The sequence below is a fragment of the Lampetra planeri genome, chromosome 4 (assembly GCF_965212315.1).
Source record: "Lampetra planeri chromosome 4, kcLamPlan1.2.h2, whole genome shotgun sequence".
NCBI classification, from domain to species: Eukaryota; Metazoa; Chordata; class Hyperoartia; order Petromyzontiformes; family Petromyzontidae; genus Lampetra; species Lampetra planeri.
In genome coordinates, this window is record NC_136110.1 from 4978879 (window position 1) to 5002832 (window position 23954).

At 41.6% G+C, this 23954-nt stretch overlaps 1 protein-coding gene across 1 annotated transcript in view; it reads left to right on the forward strand.

Moving 5' to 3' along the window:
- The window catches only part of LOC144717606 (disintegrin and metalloproteinase domain-containing protein 12-like), a 169660-nt gene that overhangs the window by 32807 nt on the left and 112899 nt on the right, over window positions 1–23954 (forward strand). The window lies entirely within an intron of this gene.

Here is a 23954-nt window from a genome sequence, read left to right on the forward strand (position 1 = left end):
TTCACTGTCGGTGTTGGACTCCGCCAAGAGTGCGTTTTGTCTCCAGTCCTGTTTGTGATTTTCATGAACAGGATATAAAGGCACAGCCGAGGTATGGAGAGTATCCAGTAGGGGGGCATGGAAGTGGCGTCGCTGCTTTTTGCCAATGACGTTGTCCTCTTTGCCTCGTCAGTCTGTGATCTCCAGCGTGCACTTTAATGGTTTCATGCGGAGTATGAAGCAGTTGGGATGAGGATCAGCACATCCAAATCTGAGGTCATGGTTCACTTCTGGGAGATGGTGGATTGTTCTCTCCAAGTGAGGGCGGAACAGCTGCCCTTCGTGGAGGAGTTTCAGTACCTCGGGGTCTCTTTCGTGAGTGATGGCAAGTGGGAGCGGGACATCGGCCGGCAGATTGGTGTGGCGTCCGCAATATTGCAGGCACTGTACCGTTTGGTGGTAGTGAAGTGGGAGCTGAGTTTTCGAACGAAGCTCGTGGATTACAGGTCGATCTACATTCCCATCCTCACCTATGGTCATGAGCGTTGGGTAATGACCGAAAGGATGAGATCATGGGATCATGGGGACAAGGGGCCGAAATGTGGTTTCTCCGCAGGGTTACCGGGCTCACTCTCCGTGATCGGATGAGAAGCTCGGTAATCTGGGAGAGCCTCAGAATCGAGCCGCTGCTTCTCCTTCCAGATCGAGAGGAGCCAGTTGAGGTGGTTCAGGCACCTGGTAAGGATGCCCCCCGGTAGAAATTCCCCCTGGAACTCTAACAGGTATGTCTCATTGGGGGGCCTGGGAACGCTTGGGAATTCTCCAGGTAGAACGAGTCCGTCACCAGAGAAAGGGAGGTCTGGATTGCCCTACTCAACATATTGCCGCCATGACCCTCACCAGAATCATTGGACTGAGAAAAAAACAAACGTTGCAGACTTTAAGTTATATATAAAAAAAAAGGTTTGCATGTGATGTGTTCCTATAGCCTTGTTTTTTTGTCCTAGTTCTACCATGTTGGAATTTATTTTACAATGTGCAGTTGTTTTGTATTGTTTAGATCATGTTATTTTGCTTTTAGTAACCAGGTTTCAATGGTGTAACTGGGTTCTCATCGAAAGCAGAGTATTTGTTCCCCAATGGATTTTCCCTGTGCCAAAATAAAACCTAAAACACTAGGGGCACTGAACTCTTTCTCCTGTCCTCCGGCAGATAACGGTTTATTGTACGACAGTTGAACCAATATTACAAAAAAAATCAATCTGGAATTGATCCTAATTGATAAAAAAAAAACGAAATCAATATGATGAGATTGTTGGTACCGTGTTCGGTAAATCGCAACCAGGTTTCATGATAGGTGACTGCTCAGATTTGAACCCAGGATTTTGGCAGTGCGGGCTCAGTGCTTTGATCCATGAACCACTCTGTCACCTCTACAGCTTGCTCTTGTTTAAGATTTTGTTCGGCGTAAGCTTCTTTTAAAGTTATACAACGACAAGACATTTTAAAGTTGAATCCTCCTAAATGCTGACTGCAACTGCAAAACAGCATTTGTAAAAAAAAAAATACATACCTTTTGGACTTCATTTTCATGTCGGACACATTTTAGTTAATGCCCATGTTCAATCTGTATTCTAATGTATATGTTGACGGCAATATTTGTTCCCACGGCCTGCAGTAATGTCGTGGTTTTGCCCACTGCGCTGTGCAAAAGACCCGAGGTTCAGGTCGCAGCCACGGCTAACATCGGTAGCGAGTCTTATCTGAACGAACCCTGCCCATTTAGATGTCACTCGCCACTAACGTTACATCTGAACGTTAGTCATATCTGAAATGGGCCCTGGGCACCGCTCTTCACCAAGTCGCACTGACCAGCATGGTGAAGTATGGTCAAACAATCCTCATGACAGATACAGGATGGGGAATCGTTTATCCAACAGCGCATTAAGAAAGAGCTGTAAATGATTTTGTATATCATTTGTATACATGTTTTGCCAACAAGTTGGGGTTGAAACAAACCTGATGTAACCATTCAATGTCTCCTCTTTCGAAGACCTGTGATGCATTATTGATAATGACATTGCCCGTGCGGTACGAGTGTAAGAATTTGGTAATCTTCAAGTGGCGCAGTTGATCACCGAGTAAGTGTGTGCTGATGGTCGCTCTGCAGCTCAGGGATTAATACCTTTGTCACATTGCTGAGTTGGCAGTGTTCTGGTCATAGATTTATATCCTGACAGAGGACAATGGAAAATGACTGGTTTTTTTGTGTTGCTAGCCTCCAACGACCTGTTGACACCTCTGAAGATTTGCTCTCGTAAATATAAATTGTTAGGTTAGTTAATATTGTAATTACGCGATGACTCAATGGAATTTGTAAACATATGCTGCACTAACTGGGTAAGATGTCAAATCACACGGGCGTTATAAATCTATATAATCCTGTTAAATAGAAGTAAATTATAGTAATCTTGTTCATCACCAAAATCGGTTATAATCAATTTACTGCTGGACGAAGGGTTCCCCAAGCTATTGCCATCTCTCACAGTCCTGCGATAATACCTAGCACCTAAAAACGGGATGATATCATCGCTGCATCGCCGCGGTAGACGTACCCTTGGAAGCGTTGTCTCTTTTAGCTGCCACACCATCGTTATTCTTTCCCACCGACCGTCACCACATCTACAAGCATGTCCTGCCCAAATCCTACTCCCTTTTCTTAACAATCCAAATTACGTCTCCAACATGTGCAAGTCCTGTAATCTGCGTGTTTTCTTCCCTTTCTGCCTCTCAGTGCAGTCCCACACGTGCATCTCTCCACGCTTTGTGTGCACCTCTCCACGCTTTGTGTGCACCTTTTCTAGCCCTTTTTACATCTTCAGTTCCTATGGTTACTAATTTACGTCACTGCCAGGTCCATAAGCGTTGGTTAAAATTGTTCTTTTTTTAAATACACACATTACTTAATATGCATCTCCCCAAAAGTGATCCAACCTGCTCTCATTCGCCTCCTTATGTCATCACTGCAGTTGAAATTTGGAGTTATTGTTCAGCATCTACATCAGCCCTACGAAAGAAGAACATTTCATCATTTTGATTTGAGTCTGCCTGCGTAAAACGCCCGAGGTTCACACATTTCGGCAGCGTTTTCCAGTTGTGCCTCTCCGACAGACGTCTGAGTGTTTTTTAGCAAACTTGTTGGGCACGATCTTTTGTTTTGCTCCACTTTGCACCCTTCCTGAAGTGTTTCTAACATTTCCTGCAGTTAGTTGCCAATTAAAATTACAACAACATAGCCACAATAGCCAGAGAGCAAAGCTAATTGCTGTACAGGCAAACCAAAAGTTGGTCAATGTACGTCAACAAGTAGTTAATATTGTAACACCTCTAGCCAAGATATGTAATGCAAAAAGCGACAACATTATTAAATGGACGTCACCACTTTAAATACTGTAATGTATTCACGAGCATAGCAATGGATGGTGCATTGAGAGGCGTAGGAGGGCAGGTGAAGGTTAGAGAGCAAACATAGAGCACATTTTTTTTTAAACCGCAAAAGACAGTGGAAGAGAGGAGTGGCGTAACTAAAGATTGAATAGCACAGAATTCCGAAAAATCATTACATTATGACAAGAATGAGAAACGATTTCAGAACTACACAGCACAAAAAGTAATTATGGAAGGGTGAAAGTAGCAAAACAGGTTGATGATTGTAAGTTCATGAAATGGTCACCGTTAAGGCGAAAGATGGAACCTTAAGTCGTGATGGAGATGGATATTAAAATGAGTGTAGTAATTTTATACGTATCTCTATCGCAACAAAAATATATACTGTACTGTAGTGCCAAGAATCAAACTCATATGAGGACGTTTCCGACTCTAAACCAGACGGGACGACTGTGGACATCATCAAGGAAGTGGGACCAATCGTTGGAACAAAATTATTGGACTTGTTGACTAGATATTTACACAAAATCGAGCCATCACAATCATGGAATTATGCCTCTACCAATTGAACTTGGCCTTGCCCAGCTCTATTAAAAATGGTGACAAAAGGGGCTGGCTTGCAGAACCACAGACCCATTTGCTGCCTCTTATCATGCGTATACAAATGTGCACGGAGGTCTTTGGGAACAGAATAATGAACAATTGGGAGGCTAACCATCCACAGGAGCGAGCAGAGCTTAATAAAGGTTTCTCTACCATTGACCACGTACATCCAATTAATTACATCCTGGAACAGACCAATACATTTCAAGTAACATTCCTTTGCAGACTCTACGGTTACCAAAGCAAGCCCTAAATAATTTACACCTATTTAGAAATAATGAAATCCATTTATAAAAATGGAACTGTGTAACGGGGTGACTGGGAGAATGGGAGGGGTATTCTGCTCTCCCCCAAATTTCACTCCCCGCCCCGTATTGTAATTATTTCTTCGTGAGCCAGGGCGTTCTTCACCTGTAAACGGGGTGATTGTGTGGAGTGGGTGGGTTGCCACACGACTAATGGAAGTCTCAGATACAAGTGCTGAAGAGGGATGTGTATTAATATCAGCCGGACACACGTAGAGGCTTTGAAATAAACATGGTGCTATCTTTACAATGTTTCCTTACGAGTTCAAGGACATATTCCTTTGCCGCAAAACCACGCACACCTTATGGCTGGTGTAAACCCTTCACACTCACACACCATGCTGAAATTGTGCGACTCTCCATGGCCACCCCATTTATCACTATGCACCTATCAATGTGAGTCTTGCATTAGCCACCAATGTGCATACTGGACGCAACAGTAGATCCCAAACCACACGCACATGAGGACACCCTGGCAGCAGCAACAGAGGCCAACTCTTCCTCGCCGAGTGTCACAGGGGTACAGCCAGCACTGGCCGTGCTTCTCTCGTATTGCTTCTCCAGCTTGCCACGTTCCAGTCTCACTCCTGCCCAGGCCCACCCTAGGTGCTGAAACACAAATACAGCCCATCTAACCTTCTACAGTACTTTCCTAACAACCCACACTCTACACTAATGACAATGTCTAATTATACATAAAGCTCAGGAAGTCTTCCTCGCCCAGTGTCCAGTCCACTGCTCCTGGCTTGAAGCCCTCGTTCCTCCAGTGCTGTATGGGTTGCTGAGGTGCTGATAAGAGACATGGCTCCTGCCTGCTTCACTCTGAGTACTGCCTTTATAAATCCTTTATATTAAGTTCACTTGCTTGCTTGCTTGCGCGCTTACGACCGTGCAAATCTTTCGGTCGTTTTTTAACCCACTTCCTGTGATCCAATCGAGCTGATATTTTGCACACAGACTCGTTGTGCGTTACAATTTATTTTCGTGAAATTTTTTTTCCAAAATTTTCCACTTTTTAGGATTTTTTTTCATATTTACTTTAAAATACCAATGTGATAAAAATGAAACTCTTACTCAAGAAAAACAGAAATGAATAATAAAATAAAACCGATGCCACGCATATAAAGGATTTATAGTGAAAAACTTTGTTTTTAAGGGTTAATTTTTATACTCCTCAGGAACACCCTACGCCCATCAACCCCACCTAGTCCGGTTGGCTCACACGAAATTGATTTCTCTAAGACGAAGGTACTTTGCAAGCCCACTGGCTATCAACAAAGATTCGTTCATGAAGCCATCCATATGTACAGACATAGAAACAATTTCCACCGAGACGATGGGTACAAACTCAGCTATCACTGGAAGGACGTTATCAACCAGTTTAAGTCATAACTGGCTGTAATGTTTCCATTTTAGCAGAGTTTTAATCCCTCACATTAACATAAGCTCCTCCCCTCATGCTCCCCCAGGAGTCTTGTGCCCCGCCCACTCCGTTCTAACACGAGGGCAACGCCCATTTTGAACCTTTATAAACAGTTTGCCTTTAGAGGCTAACCCCTCTCTTTTTCTCCACCTGATGACGCCCGCTTGTGTTGCGATCGAAACGTCGTAGATTTACTTATTTACTTTACCTATCGACGTGACTTTTACCGAAAGACCCAAAGAGTACATTTTGTATATTGTTCACCCTCTATATTCATTTAACTATGGGAAACAGCCGTGCAGAGCCTTCCTCACAACAGCCACGCCTAGATTGCACCAATAAAGTAGGAAAATACGCACGCGGATAGGAGTTGAACAAGCTAATAGGATGGGAGACTGTATGAGTCACTTGAGCCAAAGTTATTTGCATCGATAATTAATGGCAATCGAGTTCAAAAGACAAATCCAAGAATATAAATTGGGAAAAATATACCAAAAAGATCATGTCATCCAGTCATCTTCAGTAAGTATTTATAATGTTGTTGGTTATGAAACAATATTTTCCCATTGATAATATCTTGTGTAATTTTCATATTTTGTAACAGTGAACCAAAAATAATTTTATAACCTCAATTCCATATCGAGTAAAATATTTGACACAGTAATTATTATTCGCCTATCTTGACTAGAAATATTACTTTTATTGGTTAACATTGGACGACCCACATTGCAGAAATGCTGAACTTTGCTGCTTATTTTACATATTCATCCACTTTTTTTCTGACATTTGCCCTGCAAAGCGAGTGATTGCTTTGCTGGTGATTGCTGTCATAAAACTCTATGACCGGTAAAGGTTTCCAGATTAGGAGCCATTGTTGGTGACATGGCCCACCTCATCCTATTCTGCTTCTGAAATGAAATAAAGTCAGTTTTAGTAGCCCTCCATAAATCTATGCATTTTCAACACCGCAACATGTATATATTTTTTAAATATCTCACGGTGACTTGCTGTTGTTTTAATTCCTCGGGATCATGCGAGTCCGTTTGAGTGTAATCTCTTCAAATGTTAAATATCTTATATCAGTTGCATATAAATGTTTGAATGAATATAATAGTGAGGTGTATATATTTCCAAGCAAATTACCTTGCATTGGTAGATGTATTACGTGGGGTAGTTAATCTGGTCAGAATTCTACAAAGGATTATTGAAATAATAAGTTAATAAATTACAGCCTTTTGCCACTCTACTGCTGGATGAAGCCTGCCTCAGGCCTGCGTTATGTTTGGTAATACTTCACTATGCTGGCCCATGTTGATTGGTGATGGCCGGGGGAGCTCTGGTAGCCTAGATAGATGGAAGCCACTGAAGTGATGAACCTTTTAAATTTAGATTGAAAACTGATTCTTCAGGACTGCTTTTCATGCTTAGTTTGATATCCTTCTCCCACACCTCCGATTAGCAAGGTTGGCTACATGCAGTGCACGAAAGAAGATCAACATACAGACATACAGATGTCACTCTCCACCGATGTTAGCTGTAGCTGAGAATCAAACTCAGCTCGCCAGGTTTATAACACAGTGCACTAACCATGGTACCACTGTTATACATCATAATTGTCATCATCAGTCATAACTAATCCACTGCTGAATGAAGGCCTCTCCAAGTTGGGGCCATCTCACGTGATCCTCCATTGCACAAATCCACACAGGAGTTCATTTCATTGCTCCACCTCCGCAGTGGTTATCCTCTCGGAAGCATTCCCTCCCTTGGCTGCCACTTCATTATTCCTCATCAACGGCCATTGCCCCCTTCTCGTGCCATATTCTGGCCAAGCCCACTTAACTTATTTTTAAAAATATATATTTAACCAACATATATTCTCTAATCCATTTGTTCCTCTTTTGTCTCTCGGTGTAATACCAAGAACGCATTATTGTGCGCTTCTTTGCACACTTTTCTGTTTGAGTTCCGTTTTCTTCGTTAATGTCTATGTTTCTGATTCATATGTCATAGCAGGCAATATAAATTCCGTTGATTAAAAATGTTCTCTCAGAACATTGCTAGGTTGCTTTTAATGATCAAGTTCAACTTTGTTAAAGCACTCCAAGCTGCTCTTGTCCATCCCCATATATTTCAATATTGTGACCCAAGTCCGAGGTGTACATATTCTGCTGTGTTTTCCAGATGTGTCTCTCTGACAGATATGCATGATATGAGAATAACCTAATAAATATGGCTGCCAAAGTTTGGCTCCACGTAAATACGGGCAAAGGAAAGATTACAGATAACAATTTTACGGAACAATTGGAGACATCTGTTGGAGGGACACACCGTTCTACAAATAGACAGAAAATATGTATATATGTGTATATATAACATTTTTTTTACAGAACTAGGCCCCTTTAAAAGTTTACCAATAAGACTTACAGTCTGACATATAGTAAATGGGAAGGCATTTGGATTATATTGGCGAACTAAACTCTCAATGGCAGAGATGCCATTTGAGTGTGCTTTTAATGTCCCTATGTTCTGTGTTTGGAATGCAGCATGCTTTGCATTTTCCAAACAAATTGACATACGGATATCACATGCATATGCCACTGTTACATTTTTCATATCAGAAGACCAACTGTGCCAGACAAAGTGCACTGAATTTCATAGCCGTTTGCCGCATTATGATGTCATCTGTTTACAATTATACTGATGCCCAATCAGTTACTGCATTGTGCTAGAGAGATGATGATAACACGTTGTTGCTCGTATTTTTTGGGGGCCTATTGTAAATTATGTAAAGACTAAAATCTACTGTTGTGTGGATTGTGATGGGCAATAAATCTTGGTTTTCAGCAGTACAGATGTTCATCTTGATCTGACTGGGGTTCTGGCCCATCTTCTGGACATGCAGACAACCAAGAGATAAAAACTGACAGTTCGGCATTATGGTAGATCACAGAAGGGTCATTTCACAAATATCTCTTGAGAGTTCATTTTCTTTCTGTAGCTATTCTTTAAAGGCAACACTTCTGTTTTATATCCATTGGCAATTATTCTCAATTACAGACTCGGAACATTGACATTTACGGAGTGCAAAATTAAATAGACAATGCATGTTAGAAAAATACAACGAGGATGAGCGTATTATCATAAATGTTTGAGCCTTACACTTCTAAATATTTATCTGAAAGAAAGGCGATGACGCATTTGTGCATAAAATGGGCTATCATTATGCAGCGTGAACTCTCACGTACGATGCACTTAAAGTTAATGAGCACATGTTATTTGTTCGGATGTCACGTATGCATGTAAACCACGAAACAAATTGTAATCCCAACAACAGCCCATTTAAGTTACGAATCTTTTTTTCAAGTACTTCGTAAAAATTACATCTTTAAAATTGGGGAAATTGGTCTTCCGTGCAGTGAATGCGTTGCAGCATTTTACCTGCTAATCACAATATCCGCTGCTGGTGTTGTTTGGAGTGGCAGGGAAACAAATCCTCTGCACGCATGCTGAGAAGTAATACAAGATTAGCTTTGGCAGGTGCAAACCACAAAGGTCAACATGTATTGCAAATGTGCTCACACCGATAGCCAATATTACATCTATATATAGCTATCATATTTATGTTCTGCTGTCGCTAATAACCATGGTTACCGTTCCCATGGACTTCTCATGGATTCTTCCCACCCATGTTGAGGACTCGGTCCACATGGCTGACTGTTTCAGCTCATCCACGCTGTGCTCAGCCACCACAGGACAGGTCAAAGGCCTTCTTCCCTATGCACTGCTCAACCACAAGACGTCCTCCCATCATCTCTGTTGTCCGAGCTCGTTTTCACCTGGCTCAATACAACAAACGCGTTAACTCCTATCTATGACAATCTAAAACCATTACAGACGTTTAGTTTTTATTTTACGAGGTAAAGCCCACTTGGCTATCTATACAGTTCTTTTTCAGAGGTGTTCTGGCCACACGTGATATCCCAACGAAATATATAATAATTATCATCACGTGGAGATTTATAGCAGCCAAATACTCTAAACGCATGTGGAGGGAAAAACCGGAGGACCCGGAGAAAAATCCATGCGATCACGGAGAGAGAGACATGCACACTCTAAATATACAGGTGTCAGGGTTGGGATCGAACCCACGACCTCCTGTATACCAGGCGAGGTAGTTAACATCTCGCCACCGTGGCGCCCTTTACAACTTTTATCGTGCTGATTCTTGCTGTCCGCGTGACTTTGGGGCATTTAATCTATTGCTCAGCACAACTGTGTCTAAAGCAAACAATGTGCAAGAGAACAACAACAATGAAACATTAATAAATGTATCTATTTCTGCTTGCAAGAGGCAATCCATTCTCAATGAGTTTCCACTTCACTCCAAGCCAACTATATGACAGAATTGCCATCGTGGTGTGTTGGCCACTTGAGAAATGTTATTCTTTTGAAAGAGAGACCACAGCAGCTCTTTTAACATGATCAACTGTAACCCTGCTCACATGACCAGTTTTAACCATAATCATATGCAAATGTAATGTACCTCTTGATGGGTTGAAATGTCGAAATGTTTTTGAGAAACCATTTCAACCTGTTTTACATGAATGGTTTATTGACAATGGCGAATGTGCACGTACATCTTAAACTGCTTCTCTTGACCATAGCGTGTGCTAAACTCACAAAGCCGTCTTCTGGGCATGTGTCTATGTGTTGTAGTGTAATGGGGAGCAGTCATGGTGCCGAGATTGATTCCTGGCCATGACTAACAACAGTAGTTATCATCTCAACCGACCCTGGGCTACCCCTAGGTCGACTCGGCTGTAACGGAGTACAGTACCTGGTGCGGTGTGTAAACATCAGCACTGGGGAAACGAAGGTGGCTAGGCTTGGTGCTAGCCGGCCTTCATAGGTGCCCGCTAAATGCACTTGCACCAATAGCATCTGCAAGCTACCCACTGACCTTTGTCTGTTTTGTGTGGCAGTGGTGTGATAGTGAATGATAATGTTCTTATCGGTGTATTTAATTTACTTACATATTCCGTGGAATTACTGATGATTAATATTTGTATTTGTACCGGAACACTTGACATGAATAATGACAAGCTCACGATACATCATAAAAATTGTTAGCATGAAAAGCTTTGTGTACTTATTTTACATGTTAGATTGTGTATGGTGCATTGCAGGTGGACATTAAAACAAAAAATAAGTGAAAACTATCTACTCTTGTTTTTCTTGATTCTTTCGGTAAAGTCACGTAAAAGGGAAATAAAGAAATAAAAAAAACATAATAAAATAATATATTATGTTTTATTTTTATTATTTCCCTTCTACGTGACTTTACCAAAAGAACCAAGAAGATGAATCCCTGCAGTGACGGAAGCTTTAAATCGAAATTTATCTACTCTTTCATTTACGAGACTGAGTAACTTTATTTTCCTGCTTTAGTACGTTGAACTATGCCGTGCACAAAAAAATAAAGAACAATCCGGGGAAAATTTGAAGTAAAAATGCTCTTGCCGTGCTGATTGGCACCATGCTGGCACTGTTGAGGATATGTGTTCCTTAGAAATAATTATCCTCTTGTGTGACTCGTATCTTTTTATTTACATTTGAATTAACACTTATCATAAATCATTAAACTACCCATTTCACACTCTATGATATGTGCCTTTTTGGCTCTGTGTGATAATGTTTGTCACCTGGTGTTTTCTAGCCCATTAAGATGCATCACATGCTGCAGAATTAATTTAATGTGGTTCACTACCAGTGGGAGGCTTCACCGTTTGAAACAAGAATTTAGCAGTAATGTAGGGAAACATTGAAAAACGCAAATGGAGATAATCAAAGGAACAAGGTTTTAGTCTTATAAATAATTATTGTACTATACTTTAGTAGTTTTACACATACTTCTATAATGAACATGCAATTCTTATTTTTGTTCCACGTGCGCTGTTATACTTGTGAAAGCCTTGTAAAATGTTAGGTTGCGTAAAAAACACTGAGCGTAGGAGGTAAGATTTTTGCGAGCGAACAACATAGACACATTTGAGAGGTCTAACAATTATCCCACTCCCCCCCCCCCCCCCCTGATTTAATGAATTATAACATTGAAGGTCATGATCCAATTCAAGAATTGCTTTTTATATTGCGGTGAGCACAGTGGCTACTAGTGGGAGCAGCAGTCATGTGAAACCCATTGACGTTCGACATATAAATAGATAAAAACGTTGATTCTTACACGTGTAACTCGATGCATGTGTAGTGTTGTAAAGACGGACTTCTACACTTCTTTATGGCACACACTGTTTATTATCTTAATACACAGTCCCTATCACACTAAGGGGTGTATGGTCCCCTCACCCGTTACCCTCCGAAGGTACAAGCCTCCGGACCTTGCAGGCTATCTAATCTCCCTGCTCTCCCAGCATCCTCTGGCTGGACCTAGGGGATCTCTCCCCGACCACTGGTTACTCTGAGCCAGAGCCCTGATAAGGGCTGGAGGGCTTGGTCCAGGGTCCTAGACGTCTTCGGCCGACTTGGGTCTTCGCGTAGCAGAACTCCTCCAGAGCTCTCAGCACTCTGGCTTTTATACCTGTTCGTGGCCGGGTTATCCAATCCCCGGCCACCTTGTGGGACCCTCTGATTGGTCCTTCCCAATCTGGGTTTGGATCCTACCTCACCCCATTTGACCCTGACCGTTTGATTGAGCGGGACAACCTTGTTTACGATCTGCTCTCACAGTTTGCGAACAGCGAGTAGATAACACCACTACACATGTACTGTGAGCTTAAAAAACAATATTCATCAGTGAAATAGATTAATTGTCACACCTAATATTTAAGTGTGGCTTATTTATAATTATTTGTTCAATATGTCGCGATATTATATTGGTATTCTTGGTTCTTTCGGTAAAGTAACGTAGAAGGGAAATAATACAAATAAAACATAATAAAATTATGACGCTGTCTTTCCGACAGACATGTTCTTCACCTGAGGACGGCTGCTTGCATTGTGGCCGAAACGTCGTGAGAATTATTTTATTATGTTTTATTTTTTTTATTTCCCTTCTACGTGACTTTACCGAAAGAACCAAGAAGATGAATCCCTGCAGTCACGAAAGCTTTAAATCGAAATTATATTGGAATACAATGTTTCGTATCTCACAATACCGAAATGCTCTGAGTGTTTATATTGTTAAGCATGAAGAAAATAATCTTCTGAGTAGAGTATAGACGAACAAAATAACAGATGAACACTAAAATCTAGGACACCCTACGGGGCAGCATTACAGCTTTGGACCAAATTACTACCAATGCAAACAAACGCTAGCATAAAAAAAATAACAACAATAAAAACACTCAATGTGGCCTTGACACACATCACACCAACAGCCTGTTCCCTATAACGTGTGCAAATTGTGTCATCAAACCTTCCGATGGCCATAATTGCCATCTGTACTCTCACGAAAAAGCTGTGACATCAAGCGAGCCAAATTAAGGTGAAAACACAGAGCGGCCATATTCCTTCAAGGCCTCTTAAGACCACCCAAGCCATTCACCATTTTCCCTTCTGAGAATGTACTAATCTGGCCAGTGGAAAATAGATTCTTGGGAATTCTTGGCAAAATAAATATCCTGGGGTTCCCATGCTGCAAGATGTGCTCACGCCAGTGTGTCCAACAAGAGCCGGCATAACAAGTACAGCTGTACTGTACAGACACACAGCTAGCACACAGCTGTAAGTCTGCTTCTGATTAATCAGTCTGCTGCACACACACACACACGGGAAATCTGAATTGCTTACCTCTACAAAGTTTTCTGTACGTTTTCTTAACGTCTGCTAATGTGTTCAGGCTTCGTTGTTAACTAAGAGTAAGTAAGGAATTGTGTTTCAGGTTTTAAAAAAATAGCAGAGGCTGCTTTAACAGTGTCTCGTTAGGCTGTGGGGCATCGTTTGAACAGTGACTGCAGCTGATATCTGAAATCAAAGTGTGAGGTTAATCCATTGACACGCCATGGAAAGTACGAGACATCTGACGAAACAAAAGTAGGCTGTCTGGAAACTTTAACAACCGTAGAAATATTTACCGCTCTTGCATACATGCAGCGTTATGAGTTTGCTTTGACTGTTTAAAAAAAAATAGGATTTGAAGAAGAAAAAAAGCATCGAACAGATACAACTCGCAATCTTTTTTTTGTTTCACTTTTCAAGTTGAATATTTCTACACCGATGCTACGCCAAAACGACATTGGCAACGGAAGGACATCAGATGGATCGTTCGATAATTTCCAAGAAGCGTTCAACATCCTCTTTCTTTGAAAATTGCAACAAAACGCGAGCCCCGATGCAGCACGTCGGAAGATTTCAGTGACGGGGTACAGAAGATCAGCGGTATCGACATCTTAATTCTCGCCATTGGTAGAGCTTTTCATCTTGTTCCGTGGTTGCACTGTATTTATATCACAAGGATGGCTGGAGGTCACCTTATTTGTTCATCGTGCCCACCGTGAAGCCAGATTTTCACAAACTCTTGATGGCGTCCCAATCTTGCGGTGGCTAGGAGATGTTAACTACCTCGCCAGGAATACAGGTGGTCGTGGGTTCGATCCCGACCCTGACGCCAAATCAGGATTGTATATTTGGAGTTTGCGTGTTCTCCCCGTGGTCACGTGGATTTTTATCCGGGTCCACATTTAGAAACATGCGTTTGGAGTGTTTGGCTGCTATACATTTCCACATGATAAGCCACTTTTTTTGCGGCCAGGTCGCTTCTGAAAAGAGAGCTATATTTCTCAGTGGGCCTTACGTGGTAAAATAAAATAAAAATTCTTCGAGTTATAATTTACTGCAGGCAATTACTTGTTTACTTTTGCCAAAGCGTTTCCGTCTGCTCATCAGCCATGGTCATTTCCAACCATCCTGTGATGGCATCAATCCATATTGCACCTGCAGATGAGCTGAATTCATTACTCGTCACTCATGCGTCCCGTTCCTTGGCTGCCGCTCCATCATCATTCTTGACCATTGGCCGTCATCTTCTGGGGACATAATATTGACCTGTCATCAACATAAAATCCTGTTATTATATACATACTGTTTTGCTCTGCAGTTGTGGCACGTGACTTTTGTTTTGCTCACATATCATTAGCTTAACTTTGTAGCCTTTCACAATACGTTGCATCATATTACGTGAGTGCATGTCGCCTATTAAGCGGTATCGAAATATTAATTGGAAATATAGACACTGGCAAAGACAATGTAAGAGATAAACACTGAGATAAATAAATATGAACACGTGGATAGTAGAACGAACACAAATTAGAGACATCCTATTGACTTTGAAGAAAAGTGGGCTTGTTGAGGATTCACTGGAGTGGATGACGGATGACAATTTTAGAGACGGACCGATTAGATTCCATCATGCACTCGAGTGAGATGGATTATAACGTCGTCAGACCATGAGTGATAGCCATGATGTGGGAAGGCCTCATCCACCTGTGGAGTGATCATGGCTCTTGATGGTAATGATGATGAAGGTGATAGTTTTTAACTCATAGGGTAGACTCTTAACTCTTCACACCGTTGAAATTGAACTCATTGCCTTGCTGAAGGTCACTGGGCTATTTTGGTTAAAGATCAGTGCGGGTATGCTGTACATTATTTTGCTTTATTTATTGTAGACTGGAGTGGTATATGTTTTAAAATATCAACATATTCAGCGCTAATTGTTTAACGGACTTATCTGAGAGCACTCGCATATAATTCGTACCTGCTTGAGATGCAGATCACACTGTGGGCTTTGTTCATATCGTTGGTGCAAATGGATATTGCTCATTCCATAAAACAAAGGTAAAGGGTTAGAGGTTGGAACTGGTGTTCCGTGCTAATGTTTATTTTAGTTGCAACATTTGGTTTTGTCGGATTGGCGGCAGAGTGGTTCGAGTAGTGCACTATGAATCTCGTGATCCGAGTTCGATTCCAATCCATGGCTAACGTCAGTTAAGAGTGATTTCTGAACCGGTTTTGCCCTCCTCACATTTACACCAACCAGTCCTAACCGGTGCGGTGAAGTATGTCAAACAACCCGTCTGATTCTAGATTTGAAGAACCCGTCTGACTGAATCCAGCAGTGGATTGACAAGGGGAAATATGTAATTGTCTTGGGGGGTTTTTCACTTCGAGTTGTATTGAGAGGCAGAACGATAAACAAGTGCTCGATAACGTGTGCAGGTTAGTGACATCAATAAAACTGTGAAAAAAGTAAGTGGGCTTCTGCAGAATGCGTCACTGTAACAGGCGATGGCCGATGGTCAGGAATAATGATAGTGGCAGCCCAGAAATGGAATTCGTCTTGAGAGGGCCTCCCTCTGAGGAGATGGAGCGAAGGGATCAGCTCGTGTGCAGATTCTCGGTAGATTGCAACTGCCCAGGATCGTTAAGAGATGATGTTAGCTTGGGTTAGCCTTCATCCAGCATTGGAATGACAAGGGGCTTTATCATATTATTGTTTTTTTGGCTTTATATTGACAAATTCACACATTAATGCGCATGATTACTGTATATTCAATGAGGTAGAACAAATCAGTGACAGGAATAAGGTAATTATAGAAACAGCATCAGTGGTGATCAATCGACTCTATATTTGTGTTATATTCATAAAATAAATACGCACTATGAGAAAAGGATATTACATCGCTTTGTAAATATATACATTTTGAGAAATGTCTGATCCTTTCTCAAGGAAGAATGAAGCACCCAAATAGACATCCATCAATAGCTTTGTATTTATAAAATTCTTAATATAAAATGGCAGGACCATGCATCAGACAATGAAGTAGAAAATAGATCAGAGCAGATACCTCCCAAGTGTAATAATTCACAGTGAAATACCTTACTGGGCCGGTCACATCCCACGAATGCCAGGCGAGTCTATCCAAAAGGTTGTGTTATTATTAAAAGGTTTTTGTTATTAAGCCACCATGATGATAATGAGCACTATCAAGCGCATGCCTTGATAAGTGGGTGAATGCATTTCCATCATGCGACGATACACTGTAGATGTATTTAGCATCTCATGGGCAAATGCATCTCAAGATGGTGTACAAAACAGTGGTGAGTGTGCTTTTAGGGGGGAAATGGGACGCATCTTATCCCTGTGAGTTTTCGTACAAAGAAGATAAACGACTGATAAGTGGAGTAGAAGGGGAAGCTCATGAGTTTGGACTCAATCAGGGACAGTGAGTCAACAGTTGCAGATGGCTGCGGGAGGTCAGGAGTTCCAGGCAGTATAGGTAGCAGAGCAGAAGGAGCAACCTCCCAGAGCAAAGGTTAAGTTTAGGCTTCAACAGAACGTCTTGGTTGCTGTAGTTGAGAGCACATTAAGCGGAATGGATTGAGAAGAGAGGTTAAGCACCACCGTGCCAGGATGTTAACTAACTCATCTGCTATAGAGGAGATCGTAGGTTCGATCCCGACCCTGACACCTGTATATTTAAAGTTTGCATGTTCTCCCCATGGTCACGTGGATTTTTGTCCAGGTCCTCCGCTTTTTCCTTCAGCATTTACAAAACATGCTTTTAGAGTATTTGGTTGCTATAAATTTCTCACACGATAAGCAACTTCGCTGAGCTATTATGTGTGACCAGGTCGCTTCTAAAAAAGAGCTACATTGCTCAGTGGTCCTTGCCTGGTCAAATAAAAACGATATATAATTTAGTTCTAGTTTATAGTTTTAGGCAGTGACAAGTTTCAAGATCCATGGGGAGGGGTGGGGGGGTCTTGAAAATCATAAGGACGGTGGTGTAGTTAATCTGGTGCTGGATAGGGTGCCAGTGCTGGGATGGGAATTTTTTGCGTGATCGGTCTCGTTTATGGGTGTAGGTGGAAAGTCGGACAGTGTGTGGGATTTGAGATGATCTCGAGTTTGGAGGGCGAGGGAGTTGTGGAAGGACATCGAGTGGAGAGAGAGTTGTGGTGCAAATGACACAACGCGAATCAGATAGCCCTGTAATAATTTAATATTCATAGTCTCGTGACTTTTAACATTGGCAATTAAATAATTATTTCTAATTTAGCGTGTAGGTATTTGAAACTCCAGTGCACAGATAACCTCTATGCTGTTAATAGCTTTGAAAATACAAGCACACAGTATATAAATTAACCCAAAGGCATGCATAAGGAATTAACTATTTATAAACGTGATAAATCACTGTCACAGTGAGCACAGTTTAAGCGCTATGCACTTAGGAATGTCTACACTGCATGCACATACAAATTTATTTCAGATAAATGCAATTCTTGACTCTCATTGCTTTGCACATTCCCGTCATGCTCACAATCATTCTTAATTCCATGCACTTGGCCAAAAAGGCTAAAAATATAACACCGCTTGGGTACAAATATTTTTTTATCTTTTATGTGACCTCCACCAACTGGAGTTAAGACGAACAAACTGTCGGCTTTTCACTTGATTTACCCCTGGAGATAATTTTGGTCTGGAAAGCCAACAGGATGATTGACCAAAATAAATTTAAATTGACATGTGGAGACAAAAATGGAGCTGTGCTTATATTTGCTTCTACCCATCGTGCTCCATGGCATCACGAGTGTGTTTGGTATGGCTTTTTTTACATCGAACGGGGGTCTCATCATTTGCATTGAATGTTCTTGCCAACAATATTTGGTAATCCAGCAGCATTTGTTTCACAAGCCTAACTGCTGATGAGACCCAGAAGGTTGATACCAGTCCAGAGTCTGCTTGCTCTCTGCAACAAATGTTGGTTCAAAACATTAGTCTTGAAGCCAATTGGGAGATAGACTAAGCATGTTATGTATATGTGGAGCGACAGAGTGGATTTGTGCTTCTACTTGCTTTCAAGTGATTTGAGTCAATCATGCTTCGGATTGGTGAAGTGAAGAAAGACAGAGCAGAGGGGATGGGCGATTTCGTATGGCCAATGAAGAGAGAAACTACTACAGGTTCAGAGGGAATTAGCGATGAATTAATCTGTGAGATCGGTAGACAGCAGACAGACGGAGAGGGATTTCACTCAGGCCCCGTCGCCGCTACTGAGCAGACAGGCAGGCGCTGAAGCATAAGATATGGTCAACTCTTTAAGTCCGTGGGGGTAGTAGGGGATGTGAATGACCGTGGCACAATGTCTTTAACGAGAGAGAATCCCGGCTCTCCTGCACAGCGTACCGATTTGTGAACTGCCGTATGTCGTGTGACTGCCCTGCGTGTAGAGTAAAGGTAATCCATTATCTTGGCAGCACTATCTATGAGAGTTAATTAGCTAAGGGTTTGCCAATCAACGTGTCACGTGAAATTTAGCTTCTCGTGAAAAAAGTCACATTAATGTAATCACGGCTTTAATGACGTGTAATGTCATGTTTAGAAGTGGAACAAAGAGTTGTCGTTTCAAAAGAAATGTTAATGTCAAATATGTGAATAAATTTGTTTTCATATACTGGGTCTTTTCACATTATCGTTGCTCACTTGAGGTAGTGATTAATAGATGAGAGACATTACGCATCGCTGACACAGATAGGGTTCTTACCAAAGATGACTTACTACCTAGCCTTGCCAGTTTTATTCACGTTGTTGGTACTGATATTAACATTTGTCTACCTTCTGCATATGTTAACATGAGCAATTAGATAACATTGCCATGGACACAATTTAAAACAGTAACGGCATAACAAAAATTTTCAATGGTGATTCCACTTGGCCAGCCAGTCTCCTTGGGCCGTCCCTTCTTTTTAAATCCTTTATATTAATGTAATAAAAGACTCGGACGCTTCTCTCTGTCCTGTGTCCTTTATTTGGGTTTGATCTCTTTTCCCTCACGGCACTCCCCTATATACTCTCTGCTCTGCAGCCCCAGGCTGCTGTCGCTCACGTAGCCCAACTCCCTCCTAGCAGACCCGCTGCTGTCTCGTCGCGCAGACCCCTGCTGCCCAACTCCTCCCTTGCAGACCCGCTGCTCTCTGCAGCCTCCTCGCTGCTCCTGCTGCCCGGGGGTCGGTCACCGTTGGCCGACGGTGCCGATCCTCGTGGCCCGGGTGTGTGGCGATCTCGCCACCCCCTCTCTCTCACCCTTCGCCCTGCGTGGCCTCACACTTTCCCAGTCTCCGATCACTCCCCACTGCTTCCGGTTACCCCCCTTATAGACCTCTACCCTCTCCCCCACGTGACGTAACTCCTCCCCCCATGACGTCACTTCCGGAAGGTCGTTTACGCCCGCATTACATTAAGTTCGCTTGCTTGCTTACGACCGTGCAAATCGTTTGGTCGTTTTTTAACCCACTTCCCGTGATCCAATCGAGCTGACATTTTGCACACAGACTCGTTGTGCGTGACAATGTATTTTCGTGAAAAATTTTTTCCAAAATTTTACACCTTTTAGGAAAATTTTTTTATATTTAATTACCAATTGCTTAATGGTGGCAGACAACCATCTGACCCATAGGTGGCAGCCATCTCAAGCCAGAGGACGAGAGGACTCTAGCCGCCCGTTTCAAAGACCAATGTGGGCTGGGTTGTGGCCCATTGAACACGCATATAAAGGATTTATAGTGAAAAACATTTAGATTTTACGGGTAAATTTTTTCGATTTAAAGCTTTCGTGACTGCAGGGATTCATCTTATTGGTTCTTTCGGTAAAGTCACGTAGAAGGGAAACAATAAAATAATAAAAAGAAAACATTATAATTTATTTTATTATGTTTTATTTTTATAATAAAAGTAAAGCATTTAAAAGTATTGGTTTATTATTTTATTATTTCATAATCAATTATTTTATTGTTTTATTTTTATTATTTTATTAATTCCCTTCTACGTGACCGTCCCTTCTTGCCTGAAAGCCATACCATAATAAGGCTGGAGTTGGGCCAGTTCAGCACACTATTCATCGACCATTTGTTTCAATCGTGATCCGTGGCATCGGCATTGATGGTTCTACAGGTTTGAATCCTCTGTTCTCAATGACTCCCCATTTCCTTTGACTGGAGACACATTCATTACTGTTCAAACAACTGGATATTCTACTGGTGGGGTGAGTCCTAGGCTCTCAAAGAATCTCATGCAGACCAATGGTGAGTCCTATCTGATGACACTTTCCTTGGTGGAATCCCTATAAGAATCCCATGTGCGCGAGTAGAGATATTAGCAAGAGAAATATACATAGATATAGATTGATTCCTAGGAGAATTGTGATTCCTGACAGAAATTCTGTACAGTGGAATTGCAAAGTACATGTGCAATCCTTGCAGGAATCTCCCAGCACTAATTCACATTCTGAGCAAGTAGCAAAGTTTGTGGCTGCATATATATAAGAGCTAGGCAAGCAAAGCGGCTAGGGTTCATTGAGTGTCATCGAAATACAGCGGCTAAATTTATGGTATAATTTGCACATCCAGCAGCAACTTAGATCAATGGACAAAGTGTTATTTTAGAGACAGCACTGCTATTCTGCCTTGGGTACATGTTCCATAATAGTTTTTTACACATTATTCCATTGATTGTTTTGTTAGCCAAAACATATTCTATGTTGTATACTTTAGATTATATGTATAAATGGATTGCTTTAAATGATAAAAGTGGGATGTTACATTCAAAATGAAGAATAGAAATGGTATTTTTTTAATGACTGAGATACTACATTGAAGCTGCAATAATTAACTTTCTCAAGATTTCCCTTGTTAATTTTTTTTGTTCTTCCCCGCATGATTAATGCTGAAACATTTCACCGGCGCTATCCCTGTGAAGCGGCAACCCTTGAGTGAAACAAGGCAAAGATGGCTTGGGCTATTCTTTGGTTCTTTCGGTTAAGTCACGTCTAAAAATAAAATAATAAATTAAAATAATAGCGACGTTTCGATTGCGACACAAGCAATCATCAGGCATAAAATAAATAGCAATACAAATCTAACTAGGAAACTATAGACAGACATAAGCAGACAGACATCACAAGGACACACAGAGAGAGGACACATATCGGCACAGAGAGAGGGGTCGTTTCTGTGACGGTCCCTTAAATATAGAGAGGGGGGGCGGGGACGGAGAGAGGGAGGGGGCAGAGAAAATTAGCATATCAATGAGTGTACGGCAACGTGTTGCTGCTGCGCAAGTAAGATGACGTCATCTTTGATATGCTAATTTTCTCTGCCCCCTCCCTCTCTCCGTCCCCGCCCCCCCTCTCTATATTTAAGGGACCGTCACAGAAACGACCCCTCTCTCTGTGCCGATATGTGTCCTCTCTCTGTGTGTCCTTGTGATGTCTGTCTGCTTATGTCTGTCTATAGTTTTCTAGTTAGATTTTTATTGCTATTTCTTTTATGCCTGATGATGATTGCTTGTGTTGCAATCGAAACGTCGCTATTATTTTAATTTATTATTTTATTTTTAGACGTGACTTAACCGAAAGAACCAAAGAATAATTCCTGCAGTCACGAAAGCTCCAAATTAAGATGGCTTGGGCTATTTACCCTGCTGCTCTTTGCATCTTCAATCAGTTTTTTTTTATTCTAGCATACATTCTTAAATGTTTACAACTCCTTGATAATAACAACGGAGTGGCAGCCCAAAGGATGAAATATGTCCAAAGGATATCCTTCTCAGAGACGGCATAATGAAACGAACTCACGTGCAGGAGCTAGATGGATTGCTGCATCGCAGGACCGCGAGAATGATAATGGTCTTGGGAGCCCTTCATCCAGCAGTGGATAGATCATGGCTGATGATGGTGTTTACAACTAGAGATGAGGTAATTTGTTTTGTGGGGAGGTGTCTTCATCCGCAAATGGATGAAGACACCTCCCCACGCCATATCGGTCATATTTTTTTTATTGTGATCATACTTCACCCATTGCAACTGTGGGTTGGGGAAGGGCATTGAGGACAAGGGCGGTGTAGACATCGTTCGCCACTGTTGTTTAGCCACCGCTGGGACTCTAACTCGGGTTGGTTGGTTGGTTTCATTGTGGAGCGCGAAACCTTTAATTCGTCACACAACGTAATCATTTGCGTTTTGTCACTTGTATTAGTAGATAATCTGTGGCTGAACAATACAGTGTATGGATGGGGAAACTAAAAAAATAAAATGTATGAATGCATTGCAGCCATGAAACAATGAACGTTGACCACAAATATGAGCATACATAAACGCTCATGTCCACATAGACATGCGCTACCATTGCTTATCGCAATGGTTTGCAAAATGCTTCAGATAACTGTTGATTGTAAAGCAATTGTGCATTGCGATAAAACTGTAATTACAAAAAAAATCAGACTACAATGCTGCACGTAGAGTCTTTAGTTAATTACCAGGAAGACGAAGGATGCTTGTTTATTTATTTATTTTGTTGTTTCGCGTAAATGTTAAGTGTCGCGCACCAGCATTCGTAGATCCCATGTATGGATTGGGCAGGAGTGGTAATCAATTGTGCCCCATGCTCCACTGAACCAGGATTAAGGGGAAGCATTTCTCTGACATATCGCTCTCGTATAAATATATTTTTTAAATAGCTTACTTTAATTGTGCTACTGTTTGCATAACATTTTCTATACCCACTCGACTCTGGGTTGTTTGTGTATGAAAGATGGGCTGTGCATTCGTTTACCTTTGCATAACCATGATTAATGTGCAGAAGCATTTTCAGCATCGCTTGTGGTCAGTCAACTGCAAATAATTAAATGCAGTAATAGGTTCTTTTGTGAAAATAGGATACTGAAATTTGCGTTTTTTTATTTAAGTGGAATCTGGTGCTGGGGTTTGCGTGCATTTATTTCTAAATCCAACTGTTTGTGGATGGCTTATGCCATTTGGGCATAGAGTGGTTGGCAATGCAGTGGGTTAGCATACTGCACCGTGCACCTGGCAACCCGAGTTATATTCCCAACCATGGCTAACATCATTTGGCGAGTGATATATTTACCCGAACCCACGTGACCATCCCCCACTGACCAGTGTGGTGAGGTGTAATCAAAACAGGTCCCTGCGGGGTGGGCTGGTAGGAACGAACAAATGAATGGCTATAATAAAATGAAATGGCGGGGGTACGATACGACGGGAGAGTTTGAGGCTTAGTTCTAGGCTTTAGGCCTAGCTGTAGGCTTTAGGCCGCTGTGAGTTAATTTTTAATTTAAATGTTTTAATTAAAAAACTATCTCAGGGAATTATAAGGGAATG